At 40.4% G+C, this 19,912-nt stretch overlaps 1 protein-coding gene across 4 annotated transcripts in view; it reads left to right on the plus strand.

The window, feature by feature from the left end:
* Positions 1–19,912, plus strand: part of ITPR2 (inositol 1,4,5-trisphosphate receptor type 2) — a 493,421-nt gene that overhangs the window by 64,963 nt on the left and 408,546 nt on the right. The window contains exon 1 of one of the 4 annotated variants that reach the window (XM_058743296.1): positions 14,218–14,306. The exons of the other annotated variants lie outside the window; for them this stretch is intronic. The gene's annotated coding sequence lies outside the window, so the exon portion shown is untranslated. Of the gene's footprint in view, positions 1–14,217; positions 14,307–19,912 lie in introns of those variants that run through there. 4 annotated transcript variants of the gene reach the window in all.

The following is a 19,912-nucleotide window of genomic DNA, read 5'->3' on the forward strand; positions in this document are numbered from 1 at the left end:
TATTTTTGAGACAGAGAGAGACAGAGCATGAACAGGGAAGGGGCAGAGAGAGAGGGAGACACAGAATCTGAAACAGGCTCCAGGCTCTGAGCTGTCAGCACAGAGCCTGACGCGGGGCTCGAACTCACGGACCGCGAGATCATGACCTGAGCCGAAGTTGGACGCTTAACAGACTGAGCCACCCAGGCACCCCAGAAGTTTTTATTTTCATGAAGTTTGGCTTATCAATTCTTTGTTTCATGGATTGTGCCTTTGGTATTGTACCTAAAAAGTTATCACTTATCACTATACCCAATGTCATCTGAGTTTTCTCCTACACTGTCTTCTAGGAGTTTTAAAGTTTTGCGTTTTACATTTAGGTCTGTGTTCCATTTTTGTGAAGGGTGTAACTTTTGTGAAGGATGTAGGGTCTGTGTCTACATGTTTTCCCCCTGCATGTGGATCTTCCAGCACCATTTGTTGAAAAAACTGTCTTTTCTCCTTGTATTGCTTCTGCTCCCTTGTCAAAGATACAATTGACTGTAATCATGTGGGTCTATTTCTGGGCTCTCTAGTTTGTTCCATTGATCAATTTTTCTTTTTGTTTTTTAAATTTGTTTTGTTATGTTTATTTCTTTTGAGAGAGAGAGAGAGAGAGTGTGAGCAGGGGAGGGGCAGAGAGAGAGAGACACACACAGAATCGGAAGCAGGCTCCAGGCTCTGAACTGTCAGCACAGAGCCCGATGGGGCTCGAACTCACAAGTGTGAGATTGTGACCTGAGCCGAAGTCGGACGCCCAACCACCTGAGCCACCCAGGTGCCCCCATTGATCGATTTTTCTGTTTTTCACGAGTATACTGTCTTGATTATGTAGTTTTATAATAAGTCTTGAAAGTTGGTTAGCGCTTTTATTTATTTATTTATTTATTTTGACTAAGGACAAATTGGGCTGAAGGAGGGAAGGTGGACACCAAAATTTCACCTTTTGTATAGTAGAGGCTAGGTATGGAGGTTAGGCTTTAAATATTTTGGCCCAGTGGGTGTGCCAATTCTGAATTTAGAATCAGGCAGAACTCTCTACCCAGTCAGAGGCAGCATTCAGGTAATCAGGAAGCCTCTTTGCTTCCCCAGGCACATGTAAACACAAGGGTGGAAAAATGCCACAGTTTCACTGTCCAACTTGGAAGCAGTCCAAGTGGGGAGGACAGTCTTTACTAATGGTGCTATTAGAAAAACAGCAATACCAGTGCTTTGCAGCCAGTTTAAGAACTAGAACCTACCAGTACCTCAGAAGCTCCCTTTGTGCCCCTGACTTTACTGTGACCCCCCTTTTTCCCCCCTCAAAGGCAACTGCTATCCTGACTTCTGTGTTAACCATTCCTGCTCTTTCGTCCTGTTATTTATGATGTATGCATGCATTTCTGAGTTAAATGTACATGTCTCATTGTTTTCTGGGTCCATGAACTTGGATGTAAAAAATTTACATGTTTATTTTCACTTGCCTTTTTTTGTCATGAGTTGCATTATTTTTGCTGGTTCATTGCCTTTAATTATGAGTGTAGGTAATCAAACATTAGTCTGAGAAAAGGTCCAAGGGCTTTACTAGATTGCCAGAGGCCCATGGCACCTTCTTGCTCGGGTATTTCCCTAGGAGTAGGATTGCCGGATCTCAGAAAACATGTTTTTACACCATTGCTAGGAAACTGGCAGACTCTACATTCTGTTCTTTCTCACCCAGATTCCTCATCTATCACAGAACACAGATAATGTGAGTGACTGTTTTCTCAGTTCTCTAAAAGATGGGATGTAATTAGTCCATTCTAGATGCAGAGGAGAGAGGTTAAAGTGTTGTATACGATGAATTCCTTAGAGTGTTAGGGCTCACTTCTCTCCTGGAACCGCAGTTTTGGCATTCTGTTTTTGATGGGCATCTTCTTTTTCCTGCATTGGTGTAATGTAGTCAGACTAATTGAGGGTTTGACCCTGGCTCTGCCACTTACTGGGAACGTGACTTTGGGGTTTACTTAATCCCACTCTGTCTCACTATACACCCTGTAAAATGATGGTGATATAGACATGCTGGGGTTATTTGAAAATTAAATAAAATCGTTTGTGTAAAGTAACTAGCATGGTTACTGGCAAAGGTGGGATCACGGAGGGTTGTTTTCTTCCTCACCTCATCCCCTATATTATAAGGAATCAGAGATGCAGATATTTTTTTTTAAATTTTTTTTTAACGTTTATTTATTTTTGAGACAGAGAGAGACAGAGCATGAATGGGGGAGGGTCAGAGAGAGAGGGAGACACAGAATCTGAAACAGGCTCCAGGCTCTGAGCTGTCAGCACAGAGCCTGACGCGGGGCTCGAACTCACTAGCCGCGAGATCAAGACCTGAGCCGAAGTCAGACGCTTAACCGACTGAGCCACCCAGGCGCCCCTCAGAGATGCAGATATTAAGATAAAGTCAAGATTGCCTTCTTTTCTTCCTTGAGATGCTGACAATTAATTTCATATTTGATATTTCGATGTAACCATATTTGATTCTGCTGACTTCCATCTTGTTATGGGTTTCCTTAGCTCAGACTTTGCGTGGGCTTGGTGGAAGTTAACAGTAGCAGAGATTAACAGTAATCTCGTGCAGCTCTAGAAAAGATGGTGTGGAAGTTACATACTTTGCCTCTGGGCTTGCCAGGAGCTGCTGTTCCCGTGTCTTGTGCACTGTCCTTTAGTCTTGCTTCACCACCCGTAATTATGCGCTAGTCTTTGAAGGCATTGTTCTCACCTTTCATTAGGTCGCTTGTGTGTGCCAACTCATAGTATCAGTAATTTTGTACTTCATTTGTCTAGATTTGGTTGATGTTTGCAAAGCTAGTGTAATTTCCTTAGGTAAGATATAATTTGCAACAGAATGGCGCCTCACGATTTAAATAGCAGCTGTTGAGGGAAGGCAGACAGTTACAAACTACTGTTTCTGTCCCTTTGACAAAGAGCTGTGCTGTGATGAAATGAATAATGTATTTTAGAACATACCTGGGTTTGCTACTGTGTCTTGATTTTACATGGACAAAAGGTAAAAAACCCTCCTCATTTGAATTTGTTTTCAAATGTAACACAAGTTAGATTTCTGTGAGGGGATTTTGAAAGAATATCTGTCTTGTCACTAAGAGAAGGAAGTTCTTTCTGCTAGTTCATGTAATGGATATGGCCCATTACCTACTTCTTAGGATGGGTATTTCATTCAAAAGGTGAGAATTTATATGCTTGCATCATTCGTTGACTTGTAAAGTATTTACTGAACCTTTTTAAGTATTAGGTACTTTGATAGACATTGGAGATGTTATTACAAAATAATACAGATACTGTTTCTGCCTTCATGATGCAAATGGCCTACGATGCCCAGAGTTTAAGTCTGGCCTCTGAGCCTTGATCCCAGAGAAGACCATGTGTAGAGTTGAAGGTGGTCCATAGAGTATCAATAACCTGTTGTTGGAAAAACTATAGATTTTGTAAATATTTCCTTTGATATTTTCCTTGGCATTTAATAAGAAAGTTAAAAAGAATGTTGACTGAGGGGTGCCTGGGTGACTCAGTCAGTTAAGTGTCCGACTTCGGCTCAGGTCTTGATCTCATGGCTTGTGAGTTTGAGCCCCACATCGGGCTCTGTGCTGACAGCTCGGAGCCTGGAGCCTGCTTCGGATTCTGTGCCTCCCTCTCTCTCTGCCCCTCTCCCACTCATGCTGTGTGTCTTTCTCAAAAATAAATAAACATAAAAAAAATGTTGGCTGATTTCATTTGAGCTCAGGAGAATATAGAAAATCCATGTGTCCAGTTCGAAAGTTGGGTATGTAGGTTCAGTGGAACCCGAAACTCAAAAGGATAGTCCAGCTACTGGATCAGATATCCTGCTATACCTGGAGCTCTTCTTCACAGTCTGGTCTGTGAGGACTTAGACATCCTCTTTTCCAACAAGAGGCTTTATATTCTGGACTTGTGTCTTTTAACAGAAACGTTACAGAGCTGGATTTTTTAAGAGCCATCGTGGCTACAAAGACTGGGAAAAGGCTAGTGGTAAGGTGGGGAATCCTTTTTTCTTCATTAAGGGTAATTGATCTGGACAAATTAATCAAGTAAGGGCTAATTGCAAGGCAAAAACAACAAGCAAAGGGGGGAATATAATGTGGACTAATGTTAATAATCATCTATTATGTACTAGATGGTATTTGGTTATTTCTAAATTTTCACGGTCAATTTGTGTATATTTTTTAATTTTTTTAATGTTTATTTGAGAGACAGAGAGAGAGCAAGTGCGGGGGGTGGGGGGAGACAGAGACAGAGACATGGAATCCGAAGCAGGCTTCAGGCTCTGAGCTGTCAGCACAGAGCCCAATGTGGGCTCGAACTCACAAACTGTGCATGAGATCATGACCTGAGCCAAAGTCAGATGCTTAACCGACTGAGCCACCCAGGTGCCCGCATTTTTTAAAAAAAAAAAATTAATGTTTATTTATTTTTGAAAGAGAGAGAGTGGTCAGCTGGTATTTTTAAATTGAGAAAAGAAGGTATCAATGTATATTTATGGATATTTAAAATATAGATTTACATACTGTGTCTAGTTAATGAAGAAAGAAGGTTAGAAGTGGGAGATAAAAAGTAAGGAAGGTAGGAAGAGGATGAAGAAAAGACTGGCTCTCCATGACACAAGGAAAGAGATGGAAGGGAAAGCCATATGGAAGGGAAAGGAGACAATAGGAGAGGTTCTCACCTGGGCTGTTAATTTGGGCAGTTATCTTCAGAATCAAATTTTAGTAACTGCCATTGTCCTTTGGATTCTGATTAAGACACAAGCAATTATTCTTAATACTTCCAGAACTGTCTTTGAATTTCTACAAATTCTCAAGTAGGAGAATCTAAGCAGCCAGCTCCTACCCTCACTTTCCCATCTTCCACATTCCAAAGAAGTATTTAAAATTTTTTTAATGTTTATTTATTATTTTTGAGAGAGAGAGAGAGAGAGAGAGCAAGTAGGGAAGGTTCAGAGAGACGGAGACAGAATCTGAAGCAGGCTCCAGGCTCCGAGCTGTCAGCACAGAGCCCAACATGGGGCTGGAACCCGTGAACTATGAGATCATAACCCGAGCTGAAGTCGGATGCTTCACCAACTGAGCCATCCAGGCGCCCCTCAAAGAAGTATTTTTTTTTTAAGGACTCTGCCTAAAGCATTATCACAACATAGTGTACTTCCTGAGGGTCTCATAAAATCAGAGATGAATTTGGGCCAGATAGAGAAAGAAGAACACTTGAATTAAAGAAACATTTTCATGTATTTGAAAAGTTATTATGCGGGGCGCCTGGGTGGTTCAGTTGGTTAAGCGGCCGACTTCGGCTCAGGTCATGATCTCGCGGTCCGTGAGTTTGAGCCCCGCGTCGGGCTCTGTGCTGACAGCTCAGAGCCTGAGCCTGTTTCAGATTCTGTGTCTCCCTCTCTCTGACCCTCCCCCGTTCATGCTTTGTCTCTCTCTGTCTCAAAAATAAATAAACATAAAAAAAATTTTTTTTTAAAAAAAGAAAAGTTATTATGCATATAATAACTAGTCACTATCTCAAATGAGGCTGTAATAGGAGAAAGTAGCTTAGCCATTGTAGGCAAAAAGCACTTTATTACTAAAAAAAGAGTGCTGTTGAAATTAAAATGAGTTTTTAGATGTCTAAATTGAAATATTTTAAACTATTTTTAAAAAGGAGACTGTTCACCCATCGTAGTTAATTATTAATCCTGCTTATGCCTCCAGACTGTTAAAAGGTAAACTGAGGCACATTAAAAATTTGAAGTTTATATGGGCAAAAATATCAATTGGAATTGGGCAGTAGTAAACCAGGAGTGTTCCAACGACAGGAGCTAGGGGTGAAGTTTTTATAGAGAAGGTGCAGAGGAAAGCAATGATTTGATTGTTTAATATTTTACAGTGTTGTGCAATTTGGGAAAGCCTGGTTGGCTGTTTTTGATTGGTTTCACTTTCTTGGATTCCCAGGCATTGACTCTGACTTAGGTTTTGGTTTGCTTCTGTAGGCTACCGAGACACTGGAGCCCACTCAGTCTCATGGCCTCCCTGACTATGTCAAGACTATAGACACATAGCTCTGTAATTCAGTGGGATTATGCATGTGGTAAAAATAATTTCATGTCTGGCTTTAAAATCATGTTATTTTGTAGTGTTGGTTGAGGACCTTTAGAGCTTCTAGTATAAGATGATGCTTTTGATATTTCACACTCAGTGTATTTGAGCTGATGGGAGTTTGTTGTTAGAGCGTGTAATAGAGAAGCGAGGGACAACGTGAATCAGTCTGGGTCACCACCACCAGTGCCTCATGGCTGCAACCTTGGCTATAGTAGCTTGAAATTAGTCCTCATGATGCCAGTGACTGTGGGAAATGTCCCCTCAGAAGTGGGTGTCTGTTGCTCTGAATTCTAGGGCAGTGGTCTCTCAACAGTTTGATCGTATGTCACATCAGAAAAAAGTGAGTGAAATGGATCTGTGTTGACTTATAGATTATGTGTTTATTACTCTAATACTGATTTGTATATCCTATTGAACCTACACAAAAATAAAATTTAAAATAGAAGATAAAAAATGTAAATTTAATTTCTAGCATTTGCTTCCACACTCTACTACTCTCTTTGGGTGATCTTCTGGAAATGTGCATACCATTTCTGGAACCTTCTGCTCTGGTGTTTAGCCATTAAGATGACTCAGCTATTTTCGTTGCCTGGAAGATATTAACTAGCTTCATGATCTTGAGCAGATATCCAAACTTAATTTATTTGTAAAGTGGGGAGCGATTATAGCGGTCTCATAGAATTGCTTTGGAGATTAAAGGCAACAAGGTATCTAAAGTTGTTAGCGCAGTGTCTGAAATATTACCTATTTTCCTGATGTCATTGACAAGTTGTTTTTCCATTTCTGTCTTACCTCTTCTGTTCATTCATGATTACCTACCAACTTTCCTTTTGCCTCAGGATTTTTGCTTACTGCATTCACTCTGTGTGTTTCTGCTGGCTTTCTTCTCTCATGTGCAGAGAGAGGATCTGTTTGGGCTCATTGTTTATAACCACACGTCCCATTTTTTCGGAGGCAATCCTGGTTTTCACCTATTGTCCCAGTGTAATTACAGGGGTTCTTTTAACTTTAAAGGTGTCCTGGTTTGGAAATAAAATAAAACACATGGTCGCCCTATTTATTAATCAGTCACCATCAAGTATAGTGGACCTCTGTGAGGCAGATCTCTTAAATGAAGGCCACCTAGTTGGCACTGTACAGCCTAGAGATGGTTCTCTTCAGATGAGGTGTAAATCTCTAGTTTACTCTAGATGTTACCCAAAGAGAAGGGTTCCATAATTTACTGTCTATGAGGAGATGACAAGGGGAGTGGTGAATGTGACATACCCTTAGAGAGATGTCTAGTGTCAGAGCTAACTATAAATATATTTAAAGATATATTACTTTATGGAAGGGCAGGGATGTTGGAGTCTATAGCTATGATGACTGTCTACCCAGATTGCAAAATGAAAATCAAGCATTTATTGGGTATTGAGCTTGGAAATCTAACTGTGCAACCTAAAGCTCAACATTATGGTAAATATTTTCCAAACTGAGATTAAGTTCTTTTGATTTGAAATGAAATGTGCTACTATTATGTAAGGTCACTCTCAAGTTCATAATAGGAGTTAGAAATAGGTTAGCTTATTCTTCACCAGGCTCTCTAGGAGGAGCAGGATCGTTTCTTGTTTTCTAATGGTTCATGTTGTCTGGTTCCATATTTTACCCCTGTTGGACATCCAGCAGGTATTAATTAGCAATTGTGAAGGTTATTCTAGCAGTGCAGGGTGGGGGAGAAGATACATGATTAATAAATTATGTACATCTTGGGGTGCTTGGGTGGCTCAGTTGGTTGAGCATCTGACTTTAGCTCAGGTCATGATCTCGTGGCTGGTGAGTTTGAGCCCTGCATCGGGCTCTGTGCTGACAGCTCAGAGTCTGGAGCCTGCTTCAGATACTGTGTCTCCCTCTCTCTGTGCCCCTTCTCAGCTCACACTCTGTCTCTCTTTCTCTCTCTCTCTAAAATAAACATTAAAAAAATAAATTATGTACATCTTCATCTTCAAGTGATTCCTATAACTGTGTTTCTGAGTCATAGTACTTAAAATGATTAGTGATTTAGGGAGTCATAGAGGACAGATGTCATAATAAAGAAAATGAGATTTTTGGTGTTTATTCCTTCTTTGATGACATATATGGGAATTGATAACATATGAAGCTGATGGACAAATTAATTTTGGCATTCCCTGAGATCTGTAGGCTTGGTTTCCAAAAATGAACATAATACTTGGTTGTGATTTTTAGAATCCTTAAAATCCTGGTACAATATTTAAAAGCAAGGGCCTTTATTTTCTCTCATAGAATCAAGAGCAGGCCGTGAATGTAGTGGAACGTATTCAGTATCTCATTGTTTCTCCAGGAGGAAAAAAAAACAGGGATTGTAACTGTGTGATTACTACACTTAGAAAATCTGTTATGACTAAAATATGGCTCTAATTTAGATTTTTCCACCAATGCTTGACATCTTAAACAATGAAATAAACAGTAACTTTTCCTTCAGAAATCTTTATGCATACTATGCCTGAATGATCGCTGCTTTGGATCACAGTCCATTTTTAATTTCCTGACCAGGACATTTATAAGTCAATGCCAGCTAGTCATGAGTTCAGTTTCTTCCTCAAGTTTCCTATCTTTAAACTGAGGAGTAGACATAATTACCCATAAAAACCTTATAGGGAATCAAGCTAATACTGTTGGAGAAAGGCTGGGGTTATGTGAGTGCTGTGTGATACCTTACAGTCAGATCCCAGCAATGAATTTCACTTCTTTTTGTACCTCAACATGTACTTAAAAGAATGAATTTCCCCAGGTTTTGCCCCTTCCCTTCACATTCCTTTACTTCCATTTTTTGAATTTCATCTGTTCCTGTGGTTTAAATAATTATCTTTGTGCTAATAGTGTCTAAAATTTGTATTTTGAGCTACTTACGATTTGCCCGGCCTATGCAGTGACTCATCACACATGGATTTCCTGAGGAAAATGATATTTTAGAATCTCAAGCATTCTTTTGCAATTTAAAAAATAACTTACCCAAATATCAAGGAATGGCCATCATTATTACCATTAAAATTAAAAGGAAGGTCTTCTCTCCTGTGGAAAATGGGACACCCCAGTGGATATGTTCTGCAGGCAGTTTGGAAATCATGCTACTGAAGTTTTAGTGAGAAGATGGTTTGGAGATAATACATCTAAAATTCAGGTAGGAACAAATGTGAAAACAATGAGAAATGATGATCTCTTTGTAATATTATAGCATTAAATGAGTGTTTTAATTAGGGAAGGCTTCCCATAGAAGGTATTTTCTTCAGCGACTCGAACTGGTGGAAAGCTGATACGCTGAATTATTCAGATGATAGACTAACACACATAAGTCTCTTATGAAGGCAAAAGAAGCTATGGGTTTGTGGCAGGGTGTTTTCTGGCCTGGAATAGGCAATCTTCTGGAGGATAATAAGGAAGGTTGGTGAAGTAATGACACGAGACAGGCGACTTGATGGAAGACACTCAAGCAGAGGTAAATACATTTCCATTTGATGCAGAATTCTTGAACAGGAGAGTATGTTAAAAACAGCATTGGAAGAAATTCACCCAGTGGTCTTGAGACTGAACTGGAAGAGATGTGAATGATGGGGAGTCCGGCACAAACACAGTTGGTAGGTTATCCTCCCGAGAGGTGGTGAGCTGTGCATTTCAGCGCAGTTTAGCAAATGGACAATGGTCACTATGAAAGTGAAACAAGAGACGTATCAAAAAAACCTTATGGAATTTGATTAGTCAAAACTGCATACTATTTGAATGAATAACATGAAGAACAGAGGAGTTGAAGATGGTTTAAAGCATATATTAGGTTTGAGCTGTATTAAATTACCAAATTTGAACTACTTTTTTTTAGACTTAAAAATTTTTAGTTTTTAAAAAGTTAACATGTGCACAAAAGGAAACTGAAAAACACAAGAAGTAAAGAACAAAGTCATCCGTAATCACAAGCAGCTTACAGTTTGATTTCTAGGTCCCATGTGTGCATCTACACAACTAAGCATTTTAATGTAATTAAGCTCGTATGTTTATGTATCATGCTTTTTTACACACCATGAATATTTACCATTTCAAAGTCCCAAAACTATGAGTATTTTGATAACCAAGAATACACTACGCCAACTCCATCTGAAAGAAAAAAAATGTAATCCTGCCTTTCTTTTTTTTTGTTTTTTTTTAATTTTTTTTTAACGTTTATTTTTGAGACAGAGAGAGACAGAGCATGAACGGGGGAGGGTCAGAGAGAGAGGGAGACACAGAATCTGAAACAGGCTCCAGGCTCTGAGCTGTCAGCACAGAGCCCGACGCGGGGCTCGAACTCACGGACCGCGAGATCATGACCTGAGCCGAAGTCGGACGCCCAACCGACTGAGCCACCCAGGCGCCCCGTAATCCTGCCTTTCTTGGTGACAAAAATTTCATAGAAGACAACAGGCCTCTAGATAAAGATTTTGGCAGAGTTACAGTTAAAATACTGCATTCCCGGGGTGCCTGAGTGGCTCAGTCGGTGAGGTGTCCTACTTCGGCCCAGGTCATGATCTCGCAGTTCGTGAGCTCAAGCCCCACATTGGGCTCTGTGCTGACAGCTCAGAGCCTGGAGCCTGCTTCAGATTCTGTGTCTCCCTCTCTCTCTGCCCCTCCCCTGCTCAAGTTCTGTCTGTCTTTCTCAAAAATAAATAAACATTAAAAAAAATTACAAAATAATGAACCTTGTCCACAGCAAACACAGGTACTTCATAAAAGTGCACATACAGACCTCTAGTTATTACATAAAACTGTCTTCTAGATGTGGAGATACTAACAGAAAGAAAGCCCTTCCCTCACCCCTCCTCTGCTCCCTCCACCATTTCAGTGACTAAGTAAGTACAGGACTACATCTAGCTCCAAGAAGTGGTTTAACAGACACTCCCAGAACAGCCCTTCCTAGAAACTAACAAAGGGCTTTTATAAAGGGATTATTTTACTACCTCTACTTTTAATATACTTTGGGCATTAGGAGTTGTTTCTCCTTTAACACACAGTATTATTAACTAAAATGCACCTACAGAACAATGATTAGACAATCTAAATTTGTCTAAAGACTCATGGGCACAGAACCCTTCTCTCCTCACTTCCCCCCCCCCCCCCAGTTGAACAGTCACCACACTCTCTAGCACATCAGGTTCAACACGTCCATTCCCCAAATACAACCATTCCTGTAAATTAACAGAATAGTTAAAGGGGGTTGTTATTTTAATTCTCTACTTCTAACACATTGTTCACTTTCAAACATCTAGAAGACTAGACATTTCAAGTAAGGATTTACCAACTTTGAACTTCTTAAATCTACCAAAGTGGTAGTTTTATATGGTTTCTTGTATACACAACTAGTTGGAGGTGACTACTCTAAAAAATGGGTAATGGCATCAGTAAGGAACCAAGAATTGGAAGGGTAGCAATATTACCAATTATGTGAAGACAAAGATTTCAAGTGATTGTAGATGGTTTTAGAGCTCTGAGCTGGGAGTGGGGTAAATTGTAGAATCAAGAACTAACTAACTAAATGCAAATTTCATGAATAATTTTTCTTTGGAATTTTAAATTTACTAACTGAAATTTACTAGCTGAAAGTTCAGTAGAGAAACTTTGGAAGATTGGTTACCTCTTTGGACACTTTGGTCCTGACCTGGGCAACTGCTCAGTTTTGAATTATTTGGCTATTGAGCAAGAAAAAGTAATTTTGTGAATTTGAAAGGGAGCCTGGAAACATGTTTTTCTCACTTTTATAGTTTTCCAATGTAGCCACAAAGATAATTAGGCACAAGTTAACTAAGAAACTAAACGTAATTCTGTCTCTGTCTCTGTCTGTCAGTTGGTCTCGTGCACACACACACACACACACACACACACCTGAGAAGAAAACACTTGAAATCTTTGAAGAAAAAGGCAGGTACATACAATAATGCACTGTTTGTTTATTGAGATATAATTGGTATACAACATTATATTGGTTTAAGATGTGCAACATAATGATTTTGAATTTGTATATATTGTGAAATGATCACCCCAATAAGTCTAGTTAACATAAGTCACCATATTTTTTTGTTGTGATGAGAGCTTTTAAGGTCTACTCTCTTCGCAACCCGCAAGTATACAATACAGTATTGTGTCACTATGTTGTAGATTATATCCCAATGACTTATTTATTTTAAAATTGGAAGTTGGTACCTTTTGACTCCTTCACTTGTTTTGCCCAGCCCCAGCCCCCTGCCTCTGACAACTACCAATCTGTTCTTTGTATCTATGAGCTTGTTTTTTTTAATTTTGTTTTAGATTCCACATATATAAGAGATAATATGGTATTTGTCTTTTTTCTGTCTGATTTAGTTCCCTTCTCATAATGCCCTCAAAATCCATCCATGTTGTTACAAAAGGCAAGATTTCATTCTTTTTTATGGCTAACTAATATTCCACTGTGTGTGTGTGTGTGTGTGTGTGTGTGTGTGTACCACATTTTATTTATCCATTCATCTGTTGATGGACCCTTAAGTTGTTTCCATACTTTGGCTCTTGTAAATAATGTTGTAATGAACATGGGGGTACGTATATCTTTTTGAGTTAGTGTTTTTGGTTCTTTGGATAAATACTCAGAAGTGGAAATGCTGGATTATACAATAGCTCTATCTTTACTTTTTTGTGGAAACTCCATGCTGTTTTACATAGTGGCTGCACCAATATGCATTCCTACCAGCAGTGCACAAGGGTGCCCTTTACTCCATGTCCTTGCCAACTCTTGTTTCTTGTCTTTTTGAAGTAGCCATTCTAACAGGTGTGAGGTGATATCTCGGTGAACAATGCACTGTTTTGAAATACTCAACTTGGCTGAATTGCCTTGACAGTCCTCTACTTTTCTCCATGTAGATCTTATTGGTGAGTGTAAATTCATAAATGGCCCATGTTTACTCCAGTAATAAAGAATGTAACAGCATTGCCAGATTAAGTTTGTGACGTTCTCAGCAAACCAAGGTAGTGTGAGTCTGGAGGAAATCTCCTATAGACTGCTTTGAAAAGGATGTGTCACTAGCCCAGCCAGCTCTCCAAGGAGGCATGCCACACTAAATAGGACCAAGTAGCAGTGAAGGAAAGGTTACATGTTTTTTGAGTGGCAAATTGTCAGGTTATTTCTTCCCATTTTCTATTCAAACTCACGTCCAGTGCTTCCTAAATAGCACAGAAACACTAGCCCTGTCTTCTCTAAGCTCAGCCAATGTGGGGTATGGGGCTAAGTAGAATGAGCTCATTCTCCAGGTTCCCTCCATTTGCATGCATATTTTATTGGGTCTTCAAAGAAGCAGCTCATGAAGAGCCATGCAAGTGTGTGTGTGTGTGTGTGTGTGTGTGTGTGTGTGTGTGTGTGACAGAGAGGAGGGGGGGGGGAGAGAGAGAGAGAGAGAGAGAGAGAGAGAGAGAGATTCTATTTTGAGCGGTTTGTGCTCACTTAGGGTGAATGGGGTGTGATGTTTCACATTTAATCCCACTCTGTGTTTCCCCATGGTAAGGTATTATTAGGTTTCAGAAGAAATGTAATGCCCAGTCTCTGATTTTGAGGGAGTTGGGAAATAAGTTGGGGAGGTAAGCATCTATGTACAAAATAAAGAACAGCAAAAACCAGCTGTAATCATTATTGGGTAGTAAGTATTCTAGGGGTCTGAGGAGGAATTTTTTTTTTTTTTTTTTTTTTTTTTTGTGACCTGATTTAGTCATGAAGCCTTCTTGGAAGAATGAGGTTTATGTTTTAGAATTAAATTTCAATTAAGTTAGCCATTTATTGAATATCTACTGTGGCAGTCTCAGTAATGGAACTAAATTGTGAATTATGAGTGAAAAAAACAGCCGGTGTGATTGTTTTTGTATAGTTCAGGTAGAAGCATCTAAATGCTTCTTTCTAATTGTGTTCCACAAAACAACATTACGATGGCCATATTATTGTTATTCCACCCCCCCCCCCCTTTTTAAAGCAAATATTTCTTAATTTTTGCTTGGTTCACTTGTGTTTTTCCTGTAGACTTCTCTACCTTCTCTAAGTGAAGATTTTGTGACGGCATTTATTCTTTCTCGAGCCCTGGCAAGTCCCTCACGGGTGATTCTTCAAGCAGTGTGAGTCAGCTGTGTTGGTAGCAATTGTTCTAACGATCCAATAGTTCAACTTTGCAGTTTTGGGCTCTCGAAAAATAATCCCGTACCATTTACCGGATCATTAGCCTATCCAGAATTTCTGCCTCAAATACACTTTTATGTCTGTGGTGCCGAGGATTGCTTTCACCTTCTGCCTGGATTCAGTCACACAGAGTGGGAGCATCACAATGTGTGATCCTTAGAAGTGCAATCAAAACTGTGCATCAGTGGAACCAGCTCATATTTAGTGAAGTCACATCTGCTTTGTGTCTGTGTTTGTTCAGGGATAAAAGGAAAGAAGCACCAAGGCTCCTTTATGCTCTCATGTTTTCATCTAGCAGGCAGGGAGCGCGGGAGGTCTGTTGTTCGTCATTCCTGGATAAGATCAAAGCCCGCCTGTTCTGGCAAAGCCGTTGCTAATCTGCAGGCAGGATAGGCCTCTATGACCCTTGAGAACGTTTATAATGCTGCTACCTGGGAAACATCTCTTCCTGCTTGCGAAACAGTGTAGCTGAAAAAAGTTGCACCTACCATCTTTTGCCTGATTTTCACAGACAACTTATTCTGATAATTTATAAGTGAATAACATTTTGCCTGAAAATGATTTTTCTCCATACTCACATTTTCCTTTTGAAAGATCGTAGTAACCACTTTCTTAATAAAGCCAAGGAGATGGTAAGATACTCAAGAAAGAACATATTTCCTTTTGCTTTATTGCTTTTCTCATACTTTTTAGGCATCTCATGAATCGGACCCAGTAAACTGCGGGCTCCTGTGACTGTGTCCTATACTTCCTATTCGGTCAAAATAATTCATATTTAAGACAAAAAAAATGTAGATTGTACCAAAGTTTGTGGGATTTTATTCAACATCCAGGAATGAATGTAACTAACATCATGCATTTCTTTTACTCAGTTATTCATGTGTGTGTTCACTCATGTAGGAAACATCCTTTGAGTGCTAAGTGCCAGGCACCCATCGCATGGTGCTGTGCAATGTAGGAAGGTAAAGCAACATAACAGAGTGTGGCTGGAAGGGGTTGCTGTTTTCGCAGTGGCAGGGAGGGCCTTGCTGATGTTCCAGCGGAGGCCTGAGTAGGAGAGAGAGTCAACTCTGCAGACATCATGGGGAAAAGGCAGAGGCAGAGGGAGCATCCAGGTCAGAGGTCCTGCGTAAGTGTCCGTAATAGCACGCAGGTGGGGGTGCTGGGGTGAGCTAGTGAGTGGCCCCGAGGGTAGCAAATGAAGTCAGGAAGGTTGTCAGGGGTGGCAGAGGCCAGGGGCCTGTGTCTGGGTTTGAGCAGAAACGGACCGGACCTGACTTGTGTTTTAATAGACTCACTCCCGCTGCTGTGTGGAGAGTTAGTTAACAGGCAGAGGGGCGGGCATGGAAACATGGAGACGGGGTAGGAGGATTTCGCCATAGCCAGGGGAGAAATTATGGCAGTCTGAGTTAGGCTGAGAAGTCGGTGAGAAATCAGATTCTAGATATATTTTGAAGGTAGGCCTTACAGGGATTTTATTACGTGGAACTTGAGGTACAAGAGAGGGGATGCATACAAGGCTGGCTCTCGAGTTTGCAATCAAGGCGCCTGTTCAGCACTCTGCCCGTGTGATTTATGTTGTTGCGTGAGGAGCAGTTTGTTCTTTTTCATTACTGTTTTAGGATTCCGTTGTATGAACGTATCACAATTTATCCATTCTCTAATTGATGATCATTTGAGTAGTTTCCAGTTTGGGGGCTACGATTAATAATACTGCTGTAAACATCCTTTACGTGTCTTTTGGTGGGCAAAAGCAGTTATATCCCTTGGGTAGAAGTGGAGTTGTGATTTTGTTCTTTCTGTCTTTCCACATCACTCTGGCACGCTTGCTTACATTGGTGCTGGGAGCTCCTGTGGCTTCTTGCGGACCTGCTCTAGGAATTCTTCTCTACCTGAGCACACACTTGGGACTGACTCCCTTTTTCTGTTCCCTCTCCAGCATCTTGTAACAATCTTCTCTTTCTTCTGTTGATAAACAAGGCAGAGTTTAGCTCATGCCTGCCTATAACTCACTATGTTTATACAGTTATCAGCAGGGGAGCTTAACATGATTTACATTGGTACATTTCCTTACTGTAGTGGTTGCTACAGGTTTTTGAGGGGTCTACATCTCCCCCTCTCACAATGTGATAAAAGCTATAGGCCCTCTGATAGAAAATGCCCCTGTGAACACACACACTTTTTCTTATATTTTTTCTTACACTTTTGGGGGATTTGTGGTCCTCCAGGAAACTGTGGGTCCATGGTGCCTAGATTAAGACTCTTCTCTGTTTTGTAATGCCTTAAAAATGTGTCAGTACTTTCGTTTACCCTGACTCTTCAAGATCTTCTGCTCTGAGCTGTCCCTGTCAAAAGAAGTAGACATACAAATGACCATATATGCATAGATATAAAACTGATTAATACAGAGAGTCTAACCTATCTGGCAAAAGACATAAGAATTATTAGCAGTTAGAAAAGTCATTGTAATGATTGTGGAGTCCTCATTCTTTTCAGTTCTGTGACCATTTGAGAAGTTTCCTAACTGTGTCCTTCACCACTCTTGTTGAACTGCGTGACTAGAGATTCAAAGAAATAAAATGCAGTTCAGCTGGACCCTCCCAGGCTGAGAGGGCCTTGCCTTGGCCTCAGGGACAGCTGGCATGCGGTTGGGATGTGCACGCCTCCTGTTCCCTCCCTTACCAGGAACCTGCCCCTCCTCAGCCTGGGTGCGTTTCCTGTCTCGTATTTTCTTAGTGGGTGAGTGGTTGGGTGCTACTGCATCAGAGTTTGTGGAAAAGAATGGAAGAGAACATGTGTGCACTAAATGAAGCACACAATTAAATAGTCCATGATAAATTTGATCCTTTTCTTGGAAAAATGAACATTTTTTTCTTTAAAAACTTACTGGTTTGAGATGTTTTACAAAAGTAACAGGAAAGTACAAGGTGAAGATCATTTCCCTCCTGCAATGCCCATTGCCGCTCTGCACGGAGAGCCACTGTTACCCGTTTACCTTCCCAGGGTTTTTATCAAGCATGGAAAAGCACGTTGTGGATCTGTTTGTTTCTGCTGGACTGGGATCACATTACACCGTGCTGTGCGGCTTCTGTCTTCCACCTTGTAGGGTAGCACAGGCATGCTTTTGTGCATAGGCTGTGTTGGTGCTGGGTCAACTTCCTCTTATTTTGTCTTCCTTTTCTAATGCGCTGGTTTTCTTTTCCTTGTTTTTAAAGTAACAAGCTGGTACCCTAGCATTCAAAGTTGACCACACAGTACTTTTTTATACCTGTGAACTCTTGGATTTTAACATATTTGATGTGCTTTAGTTCAATTCAGTCTTTAGTCTGGATGCTTCGATAGTCTCATCTTTGTTCGGTGTCAGCCTTCCCAAGTCTTTTTTGACGTGACTCAGTGGTCTGAGCTGAATTCCTCACTTTCACATATGAGAAGGTATTCTAGCCTATTCGTTTCCCCAGGTTAAAGTTAAATTTTGGAAACAAGGCTCAATTTTACTTTGTGCTTTGTTTAGGAAAATTTGTCTCACTAGGCTTAACCAGATCTATCTGCTGCAAGACTGGGTGTGCCTTATCAGTCAATCATCAAATATTTTTGAGAGCGGCCATGTGCGGGGAAGCCAGCTAAATCCTGTTATGGTAGCAAACAAGTCACCCCCGTCTTCTTGCTGCCGTACCCAGCAAACCAGAATGCAAACAAAAAAAAGGAGTTCTTACTATTCCTTTAACATTTATCTTAAATTTTTTTTTAATGTTTTTATTTATTTTTGAGACAGAGAGAGACAGAGTATGAGCAGGGGAGGGGTAGAGAGAGAGGGAGACACAGAATCCGAAGCAGGCTCCAGGCTCCGAGCTGTGAGCACAGAGCCCGACGCGGGGCTCGAACCCACGGACCGGACTGTGAGATCATGACCTGAGCTGAAGTCGGACGCTTAACCGACTGAGCCACCCAGGTGCCCCTGCTTTAACATTTATCTTAAGAATATTTTTGGGAAACCACCGATCCATGGAAAGGTATGCGATTGAAAGCCATATACAAAAACAGTAATTTATTTACCTTTTTTTTTAGTTTTATTGTACAATAATTTACATACAATAAAATCCACCCATTTTAAGTGCTCAGTTCAGTGAGTTTTGGTACATGCCTACAGTCATGCAACCAACACTACAATCAGTCTTCCATTACCACAAAAAGTGTCCTCTCTTTGTAGTCATTCTTTGTCCCCACCCCATTTGCAGGCGACCCCTGATCTTCTTTTGGATGCTATAGTTTTGCCTTTTCTAGAATTTCTGATAAATGGAAATTTGTGTCTAGCTTCTTTCACTTAGTAGGATGCTTTTGAGACATCTCTGTGCTGTTGCATGTATCAGAAGCTTTTTGTTTTTTTTGTTTTTTTTTTGTTTTTTGTTTTTTGCTGAGTAGTATTCCATTGTTGAGTTATACCATCACATTTACATTTACAGTTGGGTTGCCCTCCCCGCCCCCCACTTTTTGGGCTGTTATGAATAATGCTGAGATGAGCATTGCATACAAGGCTTTGTGTGGACATATGTTTTAATTCCCTTGAATAGATACCTGGGAATGGGGTATTTTAAGTATATGTTTAACTTTTCAAGAAATTACCAGTATGTTTTTCAAAGTATTTGAACTATTTTACATTCATCTCACAAATGAGGGTAAGAATGTATATGTGCATCAGATATCGGGGGTCCAGCTGCCCCACATCCTCTCCCACATGTGGTGTTGTTGTTCTTTTTAATTGTAGCCTTCTGAGCAGGCATGTAGTAATATGCATTGGGGTTTTGTTTATTTTTTTAAGTTTATTTATTTATTTTGAAAGAGCGCAGGAAAGTGCACGAGTGGGGGAGGGGCAGAGAGAGAGAGGGAGAGAGAGAGAATCCTAAGCAGGCTCCATGCAGTCCCAACGTGGGGCTCGATCTCACGAAACTCGAGATCATGACCTTAGCCAAAACCAAGAGTCGGACACTTAACTGACTGAGCCATCCAGGCACCCCTGTAACTGAGGTGTTAATTTGCATTTTCCTAATGACCAGAGATGTTGAGCATCTTTTCATGTGCTTGTTGGCCTTCCATATGTCTTTCCTTTGTGGTGTCTATTCATGTTTTATTGGGTTGTATGTGTTCTTTATTGAGTTGTAAGAGTACTTTCTATATTCTGAATCCAAGTCCACTGGTAGATGTATGTTATGCTTTTGCAACTTAGTTTTAAGTTCAAATTTTTAAAAAATTTTATTTATTTTTGAGAGAGGGAGAGAGAGAGAGAGAGAGAGAGAGAGACAGAATAAGCAGGGGAGAAGCAGAGAGTAAGGGAGACACAGAATCTGAAGCAGGATCCAGGCTCGGAGCTGTCAGTGCAGAGCCTGATGGGGGGCTTGAACTCACAAACTGTGAGATCATGACCTGGCCCAGAGTTGGACACTTAACTGACTGAGCCACCCAGGTGCCCCTTAAATTCAATTTTGATAAGAAATGTTCAATTCATCTAGATTTTTATTTGAAATTCAATAGATATAATCTTATCTGAACA

This window comes from Neofelis nebulosa, chromosome 8 (assembly GCF_028018385.1).
Source record: "Neofelis nebulosa isolate mNeoNeb1 chromosome 8, mNeoNeb1.pri, whole genome shotgun sequence".
Lineage (NCBI taxonomy): Eukaryota > Metazoa > Chordata > Mammalia > Carnivora > Felidae > Neofelis > Neofelis nebulosa.